Source organism: Mus caroli, unplaced genomic scaffold (genome assembly GCF_978045245.1).
Source record: "Mus caroli unplaced genomic scaffold, Mus_caroli_1 scaffold_4, whole genome shotgun sequence".
Classification (NCBI taxonomy): domain Eukaryota; kingdom Metazoa; phylum Chordata; class Mammalia; order Rodentia; family Muridae; genus Mus; species Mus caroli.
This window is the reverse complement of record NW_028227259.1, coordinates 179,315-201,558: the sequence shown is the minus strand read 5'-3', so window position 1 is coordinate 201,558 and position 22,244 is coordinate 179,315. Positions and strand designations below refer to the sequence as shown.

At 40.6% G+C, this 22,244-nt stretch overlaps 1 pseudogene; it reads right to left on the bottom strand.

The window, feature by feature from the left end:
* LOC147004877 (disks large homolog 5-like) overlaps positions 1–21,705 on the bottom strand; it is a 28,124-nt pseudogene extending 6,419 nt beyond the window's left edge.
* Between the last annotated feature and the right edge of the window lie 539 nt (positions 21,706–22,244).

The window sequence follows — 22,244 nt, the reverse complement described above, 5'->3', positions numbered from 1 at the left end:
AATATGCCTGACAGCCACGGATGCAAAACAAAACAAAACAAAACAAAACAAAACAAAACAAAACAAAACAAAACAAAACAGAAATCTTGACTCAGAACAGGGTGATGCTGATCATGAACCATGTTATGTTTTGTATGCTATGTTTGTTAATCTTCTGAAATTACAAAATCTATATGCTTCACATAGGACCTGTCAATTTGAAGGTCAAAATCAACTATTATGTCTAAAATGGGTTAAGCCAGAGCCCTTTTAGGGCAGCACTTCCAGACCTTGTGCATGTGATGTTTGCACTGACCTGGCCTTGAGAAATGTCCAGGACAGAGTTTTGAGTTGTTGCCCTGGTTGTTCATTGTTGTGGCGTACATTCACTAAACCATCCCTCTTTAACTGAGTTCAGTGTTTCTGTGGTTTGTTGGGTGAACCCTGGACAGGAACCCTTCCTTTCATCAGCACATAGGACAATGAGCCAAGGTCAGGAATGGTGACATCTTGCAGTAAATTATGTTACAAGAGGGATGAGGGATGAGGGATTTATCCCTTGTGATAAGGATCAGTTGTCTCCTTGGTTCTTTTTAGGTCCCTGTTGGCCATGTGCAACCAGTTCAAAAGCGCAGTTCTGATGTCCTTGGGATCCTCGTATTCCCATGATGCACTCAGACATGCCTAGAAACAACCAGAGCACTGCCAGAGAGCTTGATAATGTAAGGGAGGGAACATTGCTGTTTTCTGTTGCAGGATATTTGATCGCATTGTAAACCCCAAGATTGTGTTATTTTCTGAAAAAAAAAAAAAAACAGAAATGATAACAAAAACAAAAACAAACAAACCAAACCCCTTTTTATGGTGTAGCTCATCCCTAGCACAGACTTTTAACCCAAGAGCTTTCTGTTTACTGTACTTTCTTGTCTGGCTCAGGTGTAGCACACACCTTTATTGCAAGACAAAATAAAGTCAACTCCAGGTTAAGAGGCAGAAGAATTAACCAGTTGAAAAGGAATGAAAATAACTAAACCAATGGAAGGTCTTTAACTTCAAGGATATTGAAGACAGTGAGGAGAGGGATAAAGAATGTGTTCCTTCTGGGAGGTCAGCAGAGTAGGAAGGTCAGCTGGGTGCTTTTCCTGACTCTCTGAGCTGGCTCCTGAGTCTTCATTTGTAAAATGAAATGCCTGGCATATGTGTGTGTGTGGTTTTTAAAAATTTATTTATTAATTATTCCATTCGATTACATCTCACATGGTATACCACTTCCTGCTTACCCTTCCACCAACCCCTCAAACCATATCTTCCCTCTCCTCCTCCCCTTTGCCTGGATGAGGGTGCTCCTTCACCCACCCACCCTTTCCTTCCCTACTGTTTTAACAACCCTGTTCACTAGGGCATCAAAACTCTCCAGGATGAAGGGCCTCCCCTCCCATTGCTTTCAACAAGGCCATCCTCTGTTACAATATATCTGAAGCTATAGATCCCTCCTTATAAACTCCTGGGTTTGTGGTCTAGTCTCCAGAAGCACTGGGTGGTCCTGCCAGCACATGTTGTTCTTCCAATAGATTTGCAACCCCCCTCTGCACTTCCAGCTTTCCCCCAAGCTCTCCGAAGGAGTTCCGTGAGCTCAGTCTAATGGTTGCTTCCAACTGTCAGTTGCAGGCTGGACCTCCCAAAGAACTCACTTGAGATTCCTGGCCACAAGTGCCTCTTGACCACAGGAACCTTGCTTGCCTGGTTTGGTTTCTGCAGACAGGATGGATCCCCAGATAGGGCAGTCCCTGGATAGCCCTTCAGTAAGTCTATTTTCCATTTCTTGTCCCTGTTCTTCCTTTGCTCAGGAACATTTCTGGGTTCAAAACTTTGAGATAGGTGTGTGACATCAACCCTTGACAAAGGGCAATGGCGTGGGTTGGGATGGGGTGGGGGTTAGCAGAGTCACACTTATCCACTGGAGGTGGTCCTTACAGGTTTTATCTTCCCCTTCTCTGAGCATTTAGCTAAAGTCATCCCCTTTGGGTCTTGGAGCCTCACATTTCACTTATAGACATATGGTCACATATAGACCCTCAAGAGGCTATCCTCTGTTCCTCACCCCCTAACCCCTACATATTTTTGTTTGATTTCCTGACCCTCTGTACCTCTCTCCCATCCATTCCAGTACCTTATGCTATCCCCTTTATTTCCTCCCCCTCCTATCTCCCTCCCAGGTCCCACTCTACTTCCACCTACCATGATCATCCTATTCTCCCCTTAATGCAGGACCTAAGCATCTATACCCTGATCTTCCTTCTAAGCACCATAGGTTCTGTGGGTTGTATCATGGTCATTGTGAGCTTTTGGGTTAATATCCACTTATCAGTTAATATCCACTAATCAGTAATCCACTTATTTACATAATGTCTGTTCTTTTGTGTCTGGGTTACCTTACTCAGGATACTATTTTTTAGTTTCCTTCCAATTGCCTGGGAATTGTATGAAGTCATTGTTTTTTATCACTGAGTAGCACTCCATTCTGTAAATATATCACATTTTCTGTATCCATTCTTCTGTTGAGGGACATTTGGGTTGTTGTCAGCTTCTGGCTATTATAAATAAGTCTGCTATAAACATAGTGGAGCATGTGTCCTTGTCATGTGTTGGAATATTTTTTGGATATATGCCCAGTAGTGGTATAGCTGGGTCTTAAGGTAAAACTATTTCCAATTTTCTCAGGAACCACCAGATTGATTTCCAAAATGGTTTTACCAGCTTGCTGTCCCACTAGCAATGGAGAAGTGTTTCTCTTTCTCCTCAGCCTGTCCAACATCTGCTGTTACCTTCATTTGTGATCTGGCTGGTATGAGGTGGAACCTCAAGTTGTTTTGATTTGTATTTGCCTAATGACTAAGGATGTTGAACATTTCTTTAAGTGTTTCTCAGCCTTTCGAGATTCCTCCATTGAAGAGTCTCTGTTTGGCTCTTTACTCCACTTTTTTTGTTCGTTTTGTTTTGTTTTGGTCTTGTTTTGTTTGTTGTTGTTTTTTGAGACAGGGTTTCTCTGTATAGCCCTGGCTGTTCTGGAACTCACTCTGTAGACCAGGCTGGCCTCGAACTCAGAAATCCGCCTGCCTCTGCCTCCTGAGTGCTGGGATTAAAGGCGTGCGCCCACCACTGCTTTAATCTACTTTTTAATAGGGTTATTTAGTTCTCTGGAGTCAAACTTCTTGAGTTTTTTGTATATTTTAGATATTAGGCCTCTATCAGATGGAGAGTTGGTAAAGATATTTTTGCAATCTGTGGGTTCCCATTTTGTCCTATTGACAGTGTTCTTTGCCTTCCAAAAGCTTTTTAATTTTATGAGGTCCCAATTGGTGATACTTGACTTAAAACATAAGCCATTGTTTTTCCATTCAGGAAGTTTCCCCTGTGCTCAAGTATTCGAGGGTCTTCCACACTTTTTGTCTTCTATTCGATTCAGCATATCTGGCTTTATGTGGGCATACTTGATCCACTTGGACTTGACCTTTGTACAAGGAGATAAGAATGGATCAATTTGCATTCTTCTACATGCTGACTGCCAATTGAACCAGCACCATATGTTGAAAATGCCTTCTATTTTCCACTGGATGGATTTAGCTCTTTGTCAAAGATCAAGTGACCACAGGTGTATGAGTTCATCTCTGGGTTGTCATTTTTTTTCCAATTCTGTACCTGCCTGTCTCTGTCCCAACACCATGCAGTTTTTATTACTATTGCTCTGTAATACAGCTTAAGGTCAGGTATGGTGTGATTCCCCCAGAAGTTCATATATTGTTGAGAATATTTTTTGCTATCTTGGGTTTTTTTGTTATTCTAAATGAATTTGCAAATTGCTCTTTCTAACTCTATGAAGAATTCAGTTGGAATTTTGATGGGGATTGCTTTGAATCTAAAGACTGCTTTCAGTAAGATGTCCAATTTTACTATGTTAATCATGCTAACCCATGAGCTTGGTAGATTTTTTCAATTTTCTGAGTTCTTCTTTGATTTCTTTCTTCAGGGATTTAAAGTTCTTGTCATACAGATCTTTCACTTGCTTGGTTAGAATCACAACAAGATTTTTTTATATTATTTGTGACTACTTTGAAAGGTTTTGTTTCCCCACTATCATTCTCAGCCCATTTATACTTTGAGTCAAGGAAGGTTACTGATTTGTTAGAGTTAATTTTATGTCCAGCCACTTTGCTGAAGGAGTTTATCAGTTGTAGGATCTCTCTGGTCGAATTTTTGGGGTCACGTATGTGAACTATTTATCATCTGCAAATTGTAATATTTTGAGTTCTTAGAATTATATCCTCTTTGACCTCCTTTTGTTGTCTCATTACTCTAACTAGAACTTGGAGTACTATATTGTATAGGTAGGCCTTGTCTTGTCGCTGATTCTAATGGGATTGTTTTGAGTTTCTCTCCATTTAGTTTGATGTTGGCTATCAGTTTGCTGTATTTTGTCAAGTGCTTTTTCAGAATGTAATGAGATGATCATGTGTTTTTTTTCTTTGAGTTTGTTTATATGTTTGTTAATATAGTGGATTACATTGATGGATTTCCATATATTGAACAATCTCAGCATTCCTGGATGAAGCCTACTTGTTCACCATGATTAATAGTTTTGATGTGTTCTTAAATTTGGCTTCCAAGAATTTTATTGAGAATATTTGCATTGATATTCATAAGGGAAACTGGTCTGAAATTTTCTCTCTTGGGTCTTTTTATGGTATCTGTGTAACTGTAGCTTCCTAGAAAGAATTGAGTGGTTTTTCCTTCTGTTTCTGAGTTATGAAAGAGCTTGAGATGTATTAGTGTTAGATCTTCTTTGAATGTCTGAAACCATCCCGTCCTCGACCTTTTTGGTTGGGAGACTTCGAATGACAGCTTCTATTTCCTTGGCGGTTATGGGGTCGTTTACCATGATCATCCTTTTCTCCCCTTAATGCAGGAATGAAGCATCCATACCCTGATCTTCCTTCTAAGCACCATAGGCTCTGTGGGTTGTACCATGGGCATTGTGAGCTTTTGGTTTACTATCCACTTATCAGTGGATAAATACATTTCTGTTATTTTGTGTCTGGGTTACCATACTCAGGATAATATTTTTTAGTTTCCTTCCAATTGCCTGCAAGTTGTATGAAGTCATTGTTTTTAATCACTGAGTAGCACTCCATTCTGTAACTATACCACAATTTCTGTATCCATTCTTCTGTTGAAGGACATTTGGGTTGTTGTCAGCTTCTGGCTATTATAAATAAGTCTGCTATAAACACAGTGTAGCATGTGTCCTTGTTATGTGTTGGAATATTTTTTGAGTATATGGCCAGTAGAAGTATAGCTGGGCCTTAAGTTAAAACTATTTGCAATTTTCTCAGGAACCACCAGATTGATTTCCAAAGTGGTTTTACCAGCTTGCAGTCCCACCAACAATGGAGGAGTGTTTCTCTTTCTCCACAGCCTGTCCAACATCTGCTGTCACCTTCATATTTAATCTTAGCCAATCTGATTGGTATGAAGTAGAATCCCAAGATTGTTTTGATTTGTATTTGCCTAATGACTAAGGATGTTGAAGATTTCTTTAAGTGTTTCTCAGACATCTGAGACTCCTCCTTTGAAGAGTCTCTGTTTGGCTCTTTACTCCACTTTGATTGTTTGTCTTTGTTTTTTGTTTTGTTTTTGTTTTGTATGTTTTTCAAGACAGGGTTTCTCTGTATAGACATGGCTGTCCTGGAACTCACTTTGTAGATCAGGTTGGCCTCGAACTCAGAAATCTCCCTGCATCTGCCTCCCGAGTACTGGGATTAAAGGAATGGGCCACCACGCCTGGCTTTACTCCACTTTTTAATAGGGTTATTTAGTTCTCTGGAGTCAAACTTCTTGAGTTTTTTGTATATTTTAGATATTAGGCCTCTATCAAATGGAGAGTTGATAAAGATCTTTTTGCAATCTGTGGGTTCCCATTTTTTCCTATTGACAGTGTCCTTTGCCTTCCAGAAGCTTTTTAATTTTATGAGGTCCCATTTGTTGATAGATGATCTTAAAACATAAGCCATTGCTTTTCCATTCAGAAGTTTCCCCTGTGCTCAAGTATTCGAGGGTCTTCCACACTTTCTCTTCTATTCAATTCAGCATATCTGGTTTTATGTGGACATACTTGATCCACTTGGACTTGACCTTTGTACAAGGAGATAAGAATGGATCAATTTGCATTCTTCTGCATGCTGACTGCCGATTAAAACAGCACCCTATGTTGAAAATGCTGTCTATTTTCCACTGGATGAATTTAGATCCTTTGTCAAAGATCAAGTGACCACAGGTGTATGGGTTCATCTCTGGGTAGTCTTTTTTTTTTTTTTTTTTTCAATTCTGTACCTACCTGTCTCTGTACCAACACCATGCAGTTTTTATTACTATTGATCTGTAATACAGCTTAAGGTCAGGCATGGTGTGGTTCCCCCAGAAGTTCATATATTGTTGAGATTTTTTGCTATCTTGGGTTTTTTGTTATTCTAAATGAATTTGCCAATTGTTCTTTCTCACTCTATGAAGAAATGAGTTGGAATTTTGATGGGGATTGCATTGAATCTGTAGACGGCTTTCAGTGAGATGACCATTTTTACTATGTTAATCATGCTAAGCCATGAGCTTGGTAGATTTTTTTCAATCTTCTGAGTTCTTCTTTGATTTCTTTCTTCAGGGATTTAGAGTTTTTGTCATACAGAACTTTCACTTGCTTGGTTAGAATCACACCCAGATTTTTTATATTATTTGTGACAATTGTGAAGGGTTTTGTTTCCCTACTATCATTCTCAGCCCATTTGCACTTTGAGTCGAGAAGGCTAATGATTTCTTAGAGTTAATTTTATGTCCAGCCACTTTGCTGAAGGTGTTTATCAGTTGTAGGATCTCTCTGGTCGAATTTTTGGGGTCACTTATGTAAACTATCTATCATCTGCAAATTGTAATATTTTGAATTCTTAGAATTGTATCCCCTTTGACCTCCTTTTGTCTCATTACTCTAACTAGAACTTGGAGTACTATATTGAATTGGTAGGGCCTTGTCTTGTCGTTGATTCTAATGGGATTGTTTTGAGTTTCTCTCCATTTAGTTTGATGTTGGTTATCAGTTTGCTGTATGTTGCTTTCCTTATATATAGACTTGATGCTTGAATTTCTGATCTCTCTAATACTTTTAACACAAATGGGTGTTGTATTTTGTCAAGTGCTTTTTCAGAATGTAATGAGATGATCATGTGGTTTTTTCTTTGAGTTTGTTTAATGTTTGTTTATATAGTGGATTACATTGATGGGTTTCCATATATCAAACAATCCCTGCATTCCTGGAAGAAGCCTCCTTGATCATCGTGATTGATAGGTCTGATGTGTTCTTGGATTTGGCTTCCAAGACTTTTATTGAGTATATGTGCATCGATATTCATAAGGGAAATTGGTCTGAAATTTTCTTTCTGTGTTAGGTCTTTTTATGGTTTTGGTATCAGTATAACTGGAGCATCATAGAAAGAATTGAGTGGTTTTTCCTTCTGTTTCTGAGTTATGAAAGAGCTTGAGATGTATTAGGATTAGATCTTCTTTGAATGTCTGAAACCATCTGGTCCTAGACATTTTTGGTTGGGAGACTTTTAATGACTTCTTCTATTTCCTTGGCGGTTATGGGGTCGTTTAGATGGTTTATCTCATCCTGATTTATCTTTACTACCAGGTATTTGTCTAGAAAAATCATCCATTTCATCCAGACTTTCCAGTTTTGTTGAATATATTCTTTTGTATGGAATCTGATCATTTCTTTTTGAATTTCCCCAGTTTATGTTGTCATTTCTTCTTGTTCATTCCTGCTTTTGTTTATTTGGATATTGTATCTGTGCCCTCTGGTTAGTCTGGCTAAGGTTTTATCGATCTTGTTGATTTCCTCAAAGAACCAACTCCTAGCTTTGTTGATTCTTTGTAGAGTTCTCTTTGTTTCTATTTGGTTGATTTCAGCCCTGAGTTTGACAATTTCCTTCCATCTACTCCTCTTGGGTGTATTTTTTTCTTTTTGTTCTAGAACTTTGAGATGAGCTATTGAGCTGCTAGTGTATAATTTCTCCAATTTCTTTATGGAGGCACTCAGGGCTATGAGTTTTTCTCTTAGCACTGCTTTCATTGTGCCCCATATGTTTGGATATGTGGTACCTTCATTTTTATTGAATTCTAAAAAGCCTTTAATTTCTTATTTCTTTCCTGACTGAGTTATCACTGAGTAGGTAGGTGTTTAGCTTCCACGTGTATGTTGTTGTTGGTATTTTTTTTGTTGTTGTTATTGAAGACTAGCCTTTGTCCATGGTGGTCCAATAGAATACAAAGTATTAATTCAATGTTCTTGTATCTGTGGAGGTTGGCTTTGTGTCTGACTACATTTAGGGTGAAATTTTCTATAGATATCTGTTAAATCCATTTGCTTAATAACTCCTTTTCATTTCACTATGTCTCTGTTTATTTTCTGTTTCCCTGAACTGTTCATTGGAGAGAGTGTGTTGAAATCCCCTACTATTATTCTGTGACGTTGTGTGCTTAGAGCTTCAGTATAGATTTTTTTTTTTTTTTTTACAAATATGGGTGCCCTTGCATTTGCTGCAGAGACATTCAAAATTGAGAGTTCATCTTAGTAGACTTTTCATTTGATGAGTGTGTAATTTCCTTCCCCATCTTTTTGATAACTTTTGGCTGAAAGTCTATTTTATCTGCTATTAGAATTGCTACTCCAGCTTGTTTCTTGGGACAATTTGCTTGGAAAATTTTTTTCTCAGCTTTCTACTGTCTTTGACACTGAGGTGTGTTTCCTGTATGCTGTAAAATGCTGGGTTCCTGTTTGCATATCCTGTCTGCTTGCCTGTTTCTTTTTATTGGGGAATTGAGCCCATTGATGTTGAGAGGTATTAGGGACCAATGATTGCTGTTTCCTGTTATTTTTGTGGTTACAGGTGAAATTATGTTTTTGTATTTCCTTCCTTTGCATTTCTTGGAAAAGATTAATTTCTTAGTTTTTCTTGGGTGTAGTATTCCTTCTTATGGTCGACTTTTCTTTCTATTATCCTCTGGAGTAGTGGATTAGTGGAAAGATAGTGTTCAAATATTAAAGTTTTTTGGTTTTTTTGTTTGTTTTTTGTTTTGTTTTGTGGGTTTTTTGTTTGTTTATTTTGGAATACCTTGAATTATCCAATGATGGTAATTGAGAGTTTTGCTGGGCTTAGTAGACTTGGCTTGCATTTTTGTTCTCCTAGGGTCTGTATGAGATCTGCCCAGGATCTTCTGGGTTTTAGAATCTCTGCTGAGAAATTTTATGAAATTCTGTTAGGTCTGACTTTGTATGTTTCTTGACTTTTTCCCTTACTGCTTTCAATATTTTTTCTTTTTCCTGTGCATTTGGTGTTTTAATTATTATGTGGTGGGAGAATTTCATTTTTGATCCCATCTGTTTGGTGTTGTTTAGGCTTCTTGTGTATTTATGGGCATCTATTACTTTAGTTTAAGGAAGCTTTCTTCTGTAACTTGGTTGAAGACGTTTGCTGGCTCTTTGAGTTCAAAATCTTCACTTTCTTCAGTATCTATTATTCCTAGGTTCAGTCTTTTCATTGTATCCTGGATTTCTTGAATGTTTTGAGTTAAAAGCTTTTGGTTCTTGGTTTTTTCCTTGACTGTTGTGTCACTACCTTCTATGTCATCTTTAATAGCTGATATCTCTCTTCTATCTCTTAAATTCTCTTGGTCATGTTTGCATCTGTAACTCCTGTTCTTTTCCAAGGTTTTCCATCTCTAGGGCTGTCACACTTTTTGTTTTCATTAATGTTTCTGTTTACATTTTCAGATCCTGGATGGTGTTGTTCAATTTCTTCACCTGTTTGACTAATTTTGCTGTTTTTTTTTTTTTAATGAATTTATGTTTCCTCTGTAGTGGCTTCTACTTGTTTACCTGTGTTCTCTTGTATCTCTTAAGGGAGTTATTTATGTCCTTCTTAAATACTCTATCATCTTCATGGAAAGACAATTTATATCTGAATCTTGCTTCATAGGTGTATTGGGTGTCCACGGATTGCTCTGTTGGATGAACTGGGTTCTGATTTTGCCAGGTCCAATTTGTTTTCTATTGCTTATATTCTTGTGCTTCACCAAGAAGGTCTATTATGTTTCTGTGGGTGGACTTAAACTTTGATTGTTTTTTAAAAATTATTTCAAGGAATATACCATTGTGATCTATAAGCCCATGAAAAGAAAATAAACTTTATATAAAATTCATATTATGATATGTATGGGAACTCCTTACAATGAAGTTCATCAGAATAATTTTGAAGAAAAGTGCTCACTACATATAGTGAGATAGAGAAAATTTATTTAAGTGCAGTAATTTTCAAACCAATGAAGATTCTTATGAAAGTATGTTATAGCCTTTCACTCTGAAAAACAAAATTAACCCAAAGAAAATAAAAAAATGCAGAGTGTGAAGAATAAATAAATACATGTTAATAATTTTAAGTGCAGGTAGGCAAGGACATGACAATTTTAAATAAAATTATGAAAAGGCTAACTGTGAGACATTTACTTTTTCAATATCTCAGTCATTCATGTATTTATTTATGCCACTGAAGACATCACACATTATAACAAGTATTCCAGGTTCCAAAATGCCTTTCTTTGTGACAAAACAGTCTATTCATGCTACTTCATTACCCATGTATGGTATACTTCTGAGTAAGATGAAGTAGTATTTTACTCAATAACACAGTTCATATTAATCCAATTGTTTCCTGATCTGCAGCTCTGTTATTGATAGAAAATATTGTTTGTTATTAGGTGGATAATTTAATGCACTCTAATGCCCTCTCATAGTATTCATAGGACAATGAAAGTATCATTTTAAGCTAAGTCAATTATTTTTCCTGCTCTACTTCAAATGTTGCATTCCTGTTGCAAATTTTCAGTCTTGTTGACAGTTAAACATTTCCCTCATTTGTAAGGAACTACCACTGACTCTATCACTGACTTCATTCACATAGCTTCTTTGCCAGGCGCATATCCATTTATTTGACATGTTGCTATTTTATAGAGTGCCAAAAATATTCTTATTGCAAGAACCTTGGATACTCCCTCACTTTGCTAAGAACAGTTTTTTCGATCCTTACCAAACATAGTTCCTGGTTTCCTGAAGTAATCTGTTTGGAGTGTCTATGGAAGAGACTACTTTCCTGTCTGCTTTCTGGGCAAAAACAAAAATAAAAACAAAAACAAGTTTTATCTTTAAAATAGCAAACTAGTCAAAATCCCAGCGTGGAGGGATAATGAATTTCCACCATTCACTGAGAAGCTATTGACAACTGATATTTTTTAGGACTCAGTGATTAACTTTAATAAGGGTGTAACTCCTAAGAGACTATCCATACTCAAAGCAGCTGGCCTTGAACCTGTGCACATACAGACAGTGTGTTTTTCTTAATTTTTCATTTGTTTTGATGGAGCACAAGAAGGGGAGAGAAAAAAAATGGAAGTAAAATAGGGGAGGAACTGTAGTAGAGGAAAAGGTAGTTGATGTAATCACAATTCAATATATGTGTATGTATATATATATGTATATAAATTCCATATATATATGGAATTTTCAAGTAATTAAAATATAGCATTGATCTAAATGACTCAATAGCTACCCTTTAAAAATATTTTCTGTTGTACTTTTAACAAAGTAAAATAAAATATTGTGATATCAACTTGAATGGTACACAAAAGATTATTACACTGAGTATAATAAATATTAATATGTGCAGAACTATGTCCACAAGATACCATCTTCTTGTATACCCCTTGGTGACATTGACTTCACTCTGTAGCCCAGGCTGCCTGACACTTAGAGATCCATCTCTGGCTGTGGGTTCTAGGTTTACAGGAAGGGAGAGGAAACCTGAACAAGGAAGATGGTCTTAAGAGTCAAGATTGTAAATCAATTTTTATTTATAAGAAATACAATGTTTAATAAACAGGCTTTAAAAGTACAATTACAAAAATGAGATAAAAGGAAAATCCAACCATGAAAACTAAACAAGAACATATAACTTCAGCAAAACCTAAAAAAAACCTGAAGTTGTTGGGTCTCATGGTTGTTGGTCTGCTCCTGTTCGTCTTTACTATTCAGGTTCAAGTCAACCAAATATTTCTCAGTGAGAGCCCAATCAATCTTTACTTCCTTGCTCTCCCGCTTCAGTGTGACAGACATTTTAGTAGGATTCTTCTCCATCATGAGCAGACTATGTAGGTTTCTGGAAACATCCTCTGCATAGTAAGATCCTGCATCCTCCTCCTCTCATTCTTATGTATAGGCCCATTAACCCCACCAGGACCCTGGTTCCCATGAAGACCTAATACAATCTGTGGAGAGCCGTGCCGCAAGCAATCACCATTATAAGATGGCCGCCACTGTGCCTAACTAGTAAATATGCCTTGTACGCAGGTGCGAGAGTGAACTCACGCCTAGTCACTGCCCGTCTCGGGGCGTAGTAATGGGGTGATGGGCGAGCAACAAATTAGGAGCTGACATGCCACATCAGGTGCTGAAACGCCATGGCTGAGGGCTATATAAGCAACGCCATTTTCCGGGGTCTGGGTCTTCCCTCTTGAAGAAGCAATAAAGCTTTTTGCTGCAGAAGAATCCAGTTGTCCGAGTGTGTTCTTGCTGGTGAGAACCATAGTTTGGGACAAGTGGCACTGAGGAACCCGTGAACTTTATACCATCACACTGGCACAAGGGAGATCCCCCGTTCCCGGGGCGGAATCAGTACTGCAGGACACTAAGGCTCTGTAAGGTATGTACAGTCTTGAAATTTCTCCAAGAGTTAGATGCCCTTTTGATTGTTTTCACGGCGATTGTTCCTTCCCTTTCGGTTTCGTTTTGCTTCCACCGCTGGAACTGCAGACTGGTTCTCAGTCGCGGTCAGGTCTGGACAGCGACCAGTATTGCTGACTGGTTCTCAGTCGCAGTCAGGCCTGGACAGCTACCAGTATGGGAATCTCCCACTCTGTAATAACGGCCTTATGGTCGGTCTTGAAGCAGTGTGGCCTGAAAATCGCCACTAAGACTATAGAGGAATTTGTCAGGAAGGTAGACCATGTGGCACCATGGTATGCTTGCTCAGGGTCATTAACTGTCACCTCATGGGACAAACTGAAAGGAGATCTAGTTAGGGAACAGCAGAACGGCAAACTTAAAGCAGGGACCATGTCGTTGTGGAAACTGGTGAGATCATGCTTAACAGACGAGGATTGTCAGCAAATGGTTGAAGCGGGGCAGAAAAATTTGGACGAAATTCAAGACAGTCTATCAGAGACGGAGTGGGGAGAGAGGCTAAGAGTTGAGAAGAAACAAGGTGCACTGAAGAATAAAGACCTTTCCATGGGCCTTGAGCCCGAGGAAATGAAATATAAGGGAAAAAATGCCCTGGGAGAGCTTAGAAAAAGGGATGGAAAGCGAGAGAAGAGAGATCGAGCTGGGGAGGCACATAAGGAAAGGAGCCTCTACCCGCCATTAGATGAGTTCAAGGCACTAGCTGTCAGTAGCTCAGAATCGGATAAGGAACTTAGCTCCTCTGAGGAAACAGACTTAGAGGAAGAAGCGGCACGCTACGAGGGAGAAAGATACCAGCCAGATGAAAGACAAGATAATCAGTCACAGAATAACATAGAGAAAGCAAAAGCAGCCAGAGACAAATGTCAAATCGCTGCGCGGACTCCGGGCCCTTGGACTCTGGGTCCTAGTGCACCTCTGCCCTATGTGCAGAGGTATCATTCAGACTCATTCATTTCTAAAGAGGAACAGAGAAAAGTGCAGCAAGCATTCCCAGTCTTTGAAGGTGCCGATGGTGGATGTGTTCACACCCCGGTGGAGTATATACAGATTAAAGAACTTGCGGAGTCAGTCTGTAACTATGGAGTCAATGCCAACTTTACTGTAGCCCAAGTTGAAAGGCTTGCTACTCTGGCTATGACCCCCGGCGATTGGATGACTGTAGTGAAAGCTGCATGTCAAGCTTTACAAACTGTAGAAAAGGCCTTACACGATGCTCAATTACAATGCATTGACGAGTCAGAGTCATTTGAATTGTGCATATTAAAAACTGCACAGTTACCAACAGCAGTCTTGTGGCAAAATGGACCCTTATTGTGGGTCCATCCTAAGGCTTCTCCTGCAAAAATCATTGAGTGGTATCCTAATGCAGTTGCTCAACTCACACTTCGGGGGGTAAAAGCAGCCATTACTCATTTTGGGAAAGAACCTCATATGCTAATTGTACCTTATACTTCTGCTCAAGTTCAAACCCTGGCAGCAACAACTAACGATTGGGCAGTCTTGATTGCCTCCTATTCAGTACAAATTGATAATCATTATCCAAAACATCCAATTTTACAGTTTGCCTTAAGCCAAGCCATAGTGTTTCCAGTAATAACAGCCAAACACCCACTTCCGGATGGGGTAGTAGTGTATACAGATGGATACAAATCTGGTATAGGTGCATATGTAGTAAATGGCCAAGTAACATCTAAACAATATAATGAGACATCACCCCAGGTTGTAGAGTGTTTAGTAGTTCTAGAGGTCCTTGAAACTTTTCCAGGATTGCTCAATATTGTATCTGATTCCTTATATGTAGTTAATGCAGTTAATACACTTGACGTTGCTGGCTTAATTAGACCCTCTAGCAAGCTTGCTCACATTTTTCAGCAAATTCAGTCAGCCCTGTTACATAGAAGACATCTTGTGTATATTACTCATGTTAGGGCTCATTCTGGCCTTCCTGACCCCATGTCTCATGGAAATGATTTGGCAGACAAAGCCACTAGAATTGTGGCTGCTGCTCTGTCCTCGCAGGCAGAGGCTGCAAGGGAGTTTCATAAACGCTTCCACGTGACGGCTGAAACATTATGCCGCTGTTTCACTTTAACCAGGAAGGAAGCTCGTGACATTGTTACCCAATGTCAAAACTGTTGTCAATTTCTGCCTACTTCTCATGTAGGGGTAAACCTCCGAGGCATCAGGCCATTACAGGTCTGGCAAATGGATGTCACTCATATTTCCTCCTTTGGAAGAAATCAATATTTACATGTTTCCATTGACACCTGCTCTGGTGTTATGTTTGCTACACCTTTAACAGGTGAGAAAGCCTCTCATGTTATACAGCAGTGTTTAGAAGCGTGGAGTGCTTGGGGCAAGCCCACAATTCTTAATACTGATAATGGGCCAGCATATACCTCTACTAAATTTCAGCAATTTTGTCATCAAATGGATGTCACTCACCTGACTGGCCTTCCTTATAATCCTCAAGGACAAGGCATTGTGGAACGTGCCCTCCGTACACTCAAGTCTTATTTTATAAAACAAAAAGGGGGAGTTGATGAGACTCTGCTCTCAGTGCCAAGAGTAGCTGTCTCCATGGCACTCTTTACACTTAATTTTTTGAATCTTGACGAGCAAGGTCGCTCTGCAGCCGATCAACATAGTTCAGACCCTGATAGACCAAAAGAAATGGTGAAATGGAAGGATGTCTTATCTGGTCTGTGGAAAGGCCTGGATCCTATTTTAATAAGATCCAGGGGAGTTGTTTGTGTTTTTCCACAGAGTGAAGACAACCCATTTTGGCTGCCGGAACGACTCACCTGCAAGATAGTAATCAAGGATGGTGTGGAAGATGCTGACCTCCCGAGGACTGCTCCTGATCCTGACAATGCTGAACTTGTCTCAGGTTCCTAGTAAGATGGGCGAACAGAGATGGGCCATTCTCTCGACTTTCCCTAAACCAATCCCAGTTCGCCATGATGCTATAGTTTTTCCAAAATTCTTTACATTAGATATACCATATCTACCCTATGATCCCACCCGAGCACCATTAGGAGAAAATCGCTCTTTATTAGAACAGGGTTCTTTATGTTTTCAAATTAATGGACCAGGAAAATGTATCAACCTCACAGCTCGAGCTTTGGGGAAGTTTAATGAGCACCAAGGAGGTTGGGTGAGCACAACCCAAGATACTTCCAACGCAGATATAACCTTTACAAATCAGACCTTCTGGCAGGAGGCAATTTGGGTTAATGGTACATTTCTACCACCTAACTTTTCAGACAAAGAACGTACCCACCAATCAAAAATAGCCCCTCATTGTAGCTTGGAAGATGAAGGGTTGATCCTGCCTTGGTCTGATTGTCAATCCTTCATCACTCGTTGGGCAGATCAGAGTAAAACCTTTTCCTTTTCTCCCAACATGATGGCTGACCCAGAGAAGGAATTTGTTATGAAAAAGGAACTTTTCATACAGGACTTTAGAATGCATCCCTTTCCTTTCACAAGTGGGTGCTTTGTGGAGTCAATGGCAGTTGTACAGAACTCAATCCTTTGATCTTTATCCAGGGAGGAGCAGTTGGAAAGGCTTCTTTTACTGGCATCTCAAGATTTGCTCAGTATTGGGGAATACATGCTGCCTCCCTGGACTCTTATGGATATACTAATACCAGTGTAGAGATCACTGGGTTCAATAAAACTTTGGTAAACCAGATTAATTATCCACCTACCCCAGTCTGTGTTTACCCCCTTTCTTGTTTATTCTTTCAAATGACTCATTTGAAGTCTGTTCCAATGATTCTTGTTGGATTTCTCAATGTTAGGATGTAACAAAGGACACCTGTGCCATGGTGGCCCAGATCCCACGTTGGATCCCTGTTCCGGTGGAAACACCCTCTACCTTATCCCTGTTTCGACAAAAAAGAGATTTTGGCATTACTGCTGCCATAATCATAGCAATTTCAGCCAGTGCAGCTGCTGCTACAGCTGCAGGTTACGCTATGGCTAGTACGGTTCAATCAGGCACAAAATTAAATCAGCTTTCAGCAGATCTGACTGATGCCATCACTGTCCAAACTTCTGCTAGTACCAAGTTAAATGGAGGGCTGATGATTTTGAATCAGTGCCTTGACCTGGAGGAGGAACAGATAGGTGTCCTATACCAGATGGCCCAGTTGGGTTGTGAAAGTAAATTGGGCGCTCTGTGTATTACCAGTGTCCAATATGAAAATTTTACTCATGCAGCTAATCTGTCTAGACAGCTTTCCTTGTATCTTGCAGGAAATTGGTCCGAGGGATTCTATGAGACTCTTGAGGCCCTGAGGGTGACAGTTTTAAAGATCAACTCAACTCGAGGGGACCTGTCATTGACAGAGGACCTCTCCTCCTGGATTTCATCTGCACTTTCTTATTTTAAGGAATGGGTGGGGGTAGGTTTACTTGGTGTTGCTACCTGCTGTGGACTTGTGTTCATGCTCTGGTGGTTTGCAAGCTCAGAACCCAACAAACAAATGACAAGTTTGTGATAGCTCAAGCACTTGCTGCCATTGAGCAAGGGGCCTCCCTCGAAATCTGGCTATCTGTGCTCAAGAATTAGTTGACATTGGTGGCTGGCCTCTTTGGTAGAGTTCGCCCTAGGTCATTTAGTAGTTACTGTCACATAGCACTGCGGTATCCAGGGATGGGCAACTTTCCTCATGCACAGATCAACCTAAGACATGGGGCCCGGTGGCGATAGGGTTACCCTATGAGAGGAAAGGCTGTGACATTGTGGAGGAACGACCTAAGGCAGGAGCCACAGCGGATTGACATAATTACACAGACCTAGTCCAGCCTCATTTTAATAAAATAAAAAGGGGGAGATGTGGAGAGCTGTGCCACGAGCAATCACCATTATAAGATGGCGCCATCCTCTGCTGTGCCTAACTAGTAAACAAGCCTTGTACGCAGGTGCAAGAGTGAACTCACGCCTAGTCACTGCTCATCTCGGGGCATAGTAATGAGTTGATGGGCGAGCAACAAATCAGTAACTGACATGCCACATCAGGTGCTCAAATGCCATGGCTGAGGGATATATAAGCAACGCCATTTTCCGGGGTCTGGGTCTTCCCTCTTGAAGAAGCAATAAAGCTTTTTGCTGCAGAAGAATTCGGTTGTCAGAGTGTGTTCTTGCCAGCGAGAACCATAGCTCAGGACAACAATCCATCTCAATAAATCCATGGCATACACTAGCAAGATTTTGCTGAAAGGTCTCAGATATAGCTGTCTCTTGTGAGACTATGCCGGGGCCTAGCAAACACAGAAGTGGATGCCCACAGTCAGCTATTGGATGGATCACATGCCCCCAATGGAGGAGCTTGTGAAAGTAACCAAGGAGCTAAAGGGATCTGCAACCCTATAGACGGAACAACAATATGAACTACCCAGTACACCCCCGGAGCTCGTGACTCTAGCTGCATACATATCAGAAGATGGCCTATTCGGACATCAGTGGAAAGAGTCCCATTGGTCGTGCAAACTTTATATGCCTCAGTACAGGGGAACGCCAGGGCCAAGAAGTGGGAGTGAGTGGGTGGGGGAGTGGGTGAGGGACTTTTGGATAGCATTGGAAATGTAAATGAAATAAATACCTATTAAAAAATAAATCCATGACAGCTGCACAAACTGCAAACAGCCATTTCATGGGAGAAGAAATTATTGCTGCAGCCCGAACACCAATGAGGGTCCATGTCTCTTCAAAAGAAAGAGGGATCTCCATCTATCATTGACTGCCCAATGCACTAGGGCAACATCAATTAGTAGGGTGCAAATACCATCAAAGTAGATCAGCAGAACCAAAGGGAGGGCATTCCATCCTTGTGTTATGTCACACTCAGCTCTCTAAAACACTGCCTGAGAACCAGGCTCCCAGTACTGCATAATAACCATGCACAATCACTGTTCTATTGAGAGGCTTCTAGGGATGCCTGGACAATGCTGGGAGGGGTAACAGTGTCTTACAGATTTATAAAAACTGAGTCTATTATCCCAAGATACACTGATGGCTAAAAGCAGAAGGGGTAGAACCAGAGCTGCAAACTCTCCAGTCCAGAAACCAAGGAAGATAGAAATTGCCATTCCGCTGTTGTTTGGCTTTCTAACTGGTACTTACGAATAGAAGTTTGTCTCCTTCCTGAGCTCCTGGATGTTCTCTTGTGCCTCAATTAACTTCATCAATGATTTGTACACATAGGACCTGACCTGCTTGTTCTGCAATTTCAGTTGTTCATAGAACGGATTTAGCTTCTTGAAGGGCCTGGTCCTAGGATGACATAACTCCATGAACATGGGCCTTTAGGAACACATTTCTCAGGCTGAGTGCTGGACTACCCCAGCCATGGAAAGCACATTCTGGATTCTATATACTGGGATGATCTTCAGCTTCGAAATTTGTTATCCTGATCCAGGACAGCAGAAGCTAAGCATCAAGATGGAGGGTTTCCTGGCTCCCTGTGTTCAATCAGTAGGGTTGGATGTTGCAGTCTAACCAGCTCTGTTCTCAAGAGCCTAGGCCTCAGGTCTTTGCCCACCAGAAACCTGTGATTACATTTTTCCTGTTATCACAACTGGGGTGGTAAATCCTGAATAACTTATACCATAGAAACAGACCTTACACATAATCCTGGAGACATCAGGATCATGATATCTCCACAGCATTATAATATGCCCAAAGGATACAAGTTTATGCACAATTGTGACCACATAGGCAAAGAACAGTGTTGAATAAAGTGGGGGCTCAGAGACTTCAGCACTAACATCAGCTTGACATTGTTATGAATATAAATCCTGAAGCCAAAACACAGACCCCATAGGTTCCCGAGTTTGGAGGGAAAATCAAACATACAAAACTCATGTACAGGTAGGTACATGTGCACACACACAGACTCTCAGACTTGAACAGACACACCCACATAAACAAGGAGAAAAAAAGGAATCAGTCAGAGAATGAGAGACAAAGATAGAAACAGAGAGCACAATGAGATGCAAATGAAATGTATGCAACATTACTGTCTCTCAGTATAAGGCACACAGACACAGAGGAACAGAAATGAGCCTCAGGCCTGTAGTCACCCACTGAGAAGTAATAGTGGGACCAGGCCCCTCTAGATACTATGAGAAGCTTCCAAGCACTCAGTCACCTGCCAGGCAAGTATAAATACTCACCATAAACTCACATCACCTAGAACCTCACAAAGCCTCATCCTGTCAAATGCTTTCCAAATGCATGCTGGGAACTCACTCTACCACTGCCTCTATCCCTGAATTCTTCACTCAAAATACGAGTCCTTCTTTTCTACTGGAGGAAGCAGAAGAGTCCATTTCTGTTCTCCCTCCTGACCAAGCTTCAGGTTCTGCCTCTCCACTATGAAGCATTCATTGATATGAGGTTGGGCATAGGGACGATCTGGTGATACAGCTTTATAGAACCCACCTCTTTCAAAGGATAAGATGAGGCTGACATTGTAGACCCCAGACTGACACCACAGTGTTTGGAGCAATGCTTACCTCTTGTTCATGGATCCCTCTTTGAAAGCGATCAGGTGATCTCTCTGCTCATTTCTCTTCTGGATAAGGAGGTGCATGCAGCTCTGTGGTCAGCCTCTCCTTTTCCTTTTTGAACTCATTCTAGCTTAGGTCAGGTGCAGTGGATGATGTCTGTCTATGAGGCCCTTTAGGTAGAAGAATACACGAATACTTACATGTGAGAATGCAAAGAGTGTAGGCAGACCACCAAGAGAGAGAACATGCCTGGAAACTAGTGACACCAGAAAGAGTTTGGTTTGGGCTTGAGATGCCTCCACAGTGGGTCTCAGTTCTACCAGTACTCTAGAGAGACCAGGAGATGTAAATAACCAGGTGTTTCCTCTGTCTCCCTAAACATGCTTATTATTACCAGAGAGATGGCTTACTCAGGATGATTATCAACTGAACAGAGTGCAATTTGACTTCAGAGCCATCATTCCTGTGGTTTCACAAGTCAGATGGTAAAATCACAATTCTCAAGTACTTTAGTGCTTGGAGATGCTCAGATCTCCTACCCAGTTATGCTAGGCCCATGACGTGGGCTTCAAAAGTCATGCAGTGTGAAAACATGGTCAAAATACTATCAATTCCCCCTACTGAAACACCAAACACCCAAGAAGTAGCAATAGGATCCCACCTCTGTCTGGGTGTATCCACTCTGACAGGTCTGTGGTTACAGTATAGAAATGCCTGCCACTCCCAAGTGGTGATAAAGAAAGGTAAAGTGGGAACTGTCATGGAGAGGATGTCTGAGTCATTATGAGAACATGAGGTCATGGCCTGGAGTACAATTCTCTCCATCATACTACTCCCAAATAGCCCTGAGAATGAATACAGTCATGGCCTTCCCTAAAAGGGCATAGGTTAGACACTCTGTGACTCCTGATGGTCTCCTTGTGTCCCCATGTAACACCCACAGTACTCAGTGAATGTAAATACTTGGAGTTCTTAGCATCACAGTTTTGGCCTTGCCAACTCCTGCTGAGGGGATGGAGAAAGTAATGTTCTGAAATCCTTGATGTTCAAGAATTTTGACAATTATGGAAATTCTTTTGGTACCCAGAGACTCCAGTTCCTATGCCTCATTACTAGAAAGGCCATCTCAGGCCAACCCTTCCAGGGAGCTCAACATCCACTTCCCAGGACTTACTCCACATTCTCCGAGTCCACCTCCTTCGTCCTTCATTACTCTCAGAAGGAAGGCCAGCATCCTTCCTCCACTCTCTGGCCTCTCTCCCATCCACACTGGATCTCCCAAAAATATTTCTGAGTTGAGCAAACATATCCACCAATGTAGTGGCTAGACACTGAGTGAGAATTCTAAGTGAGCTTGTTGCTACAACACTGGTGACATCAAAGGAGATGCCAAGAACTCTCCAGGAGACAATAGATTTTCCAAGAAGGGATTGCTGATGTCATGGGCTACAGCCTTTGACTCCCTGCTAACGTTCTCCCTGTACTGACAGGAAGCTGAGGCATATACCTGCAATAGTCACAATATTCACAAATACTATAAAAATTCTTGTTGTGATTTTAACCAAGCAAGTGAAAGATCTGTATGACAAGAACTTTAAATCCCTGAAGAAAGAAATCAAAGAAGAACTCAGAAGATGGAAAAATCTCCCAAGCTCATGGGTAGCATGATTAACATAGAAAAAATGGTCATCTCACTGAAAGCAGTCTACAGATTCAATGCAATCCCCATCAACATTCCTACTCATTTCTTCAAAGAGTGAGAAAGAGCAATTAGAAAATTTATTGGAAATAACAAAAAACCTAAGATAGCAAAAAATAATCTCAACAATATATGAACTTCTGGGGG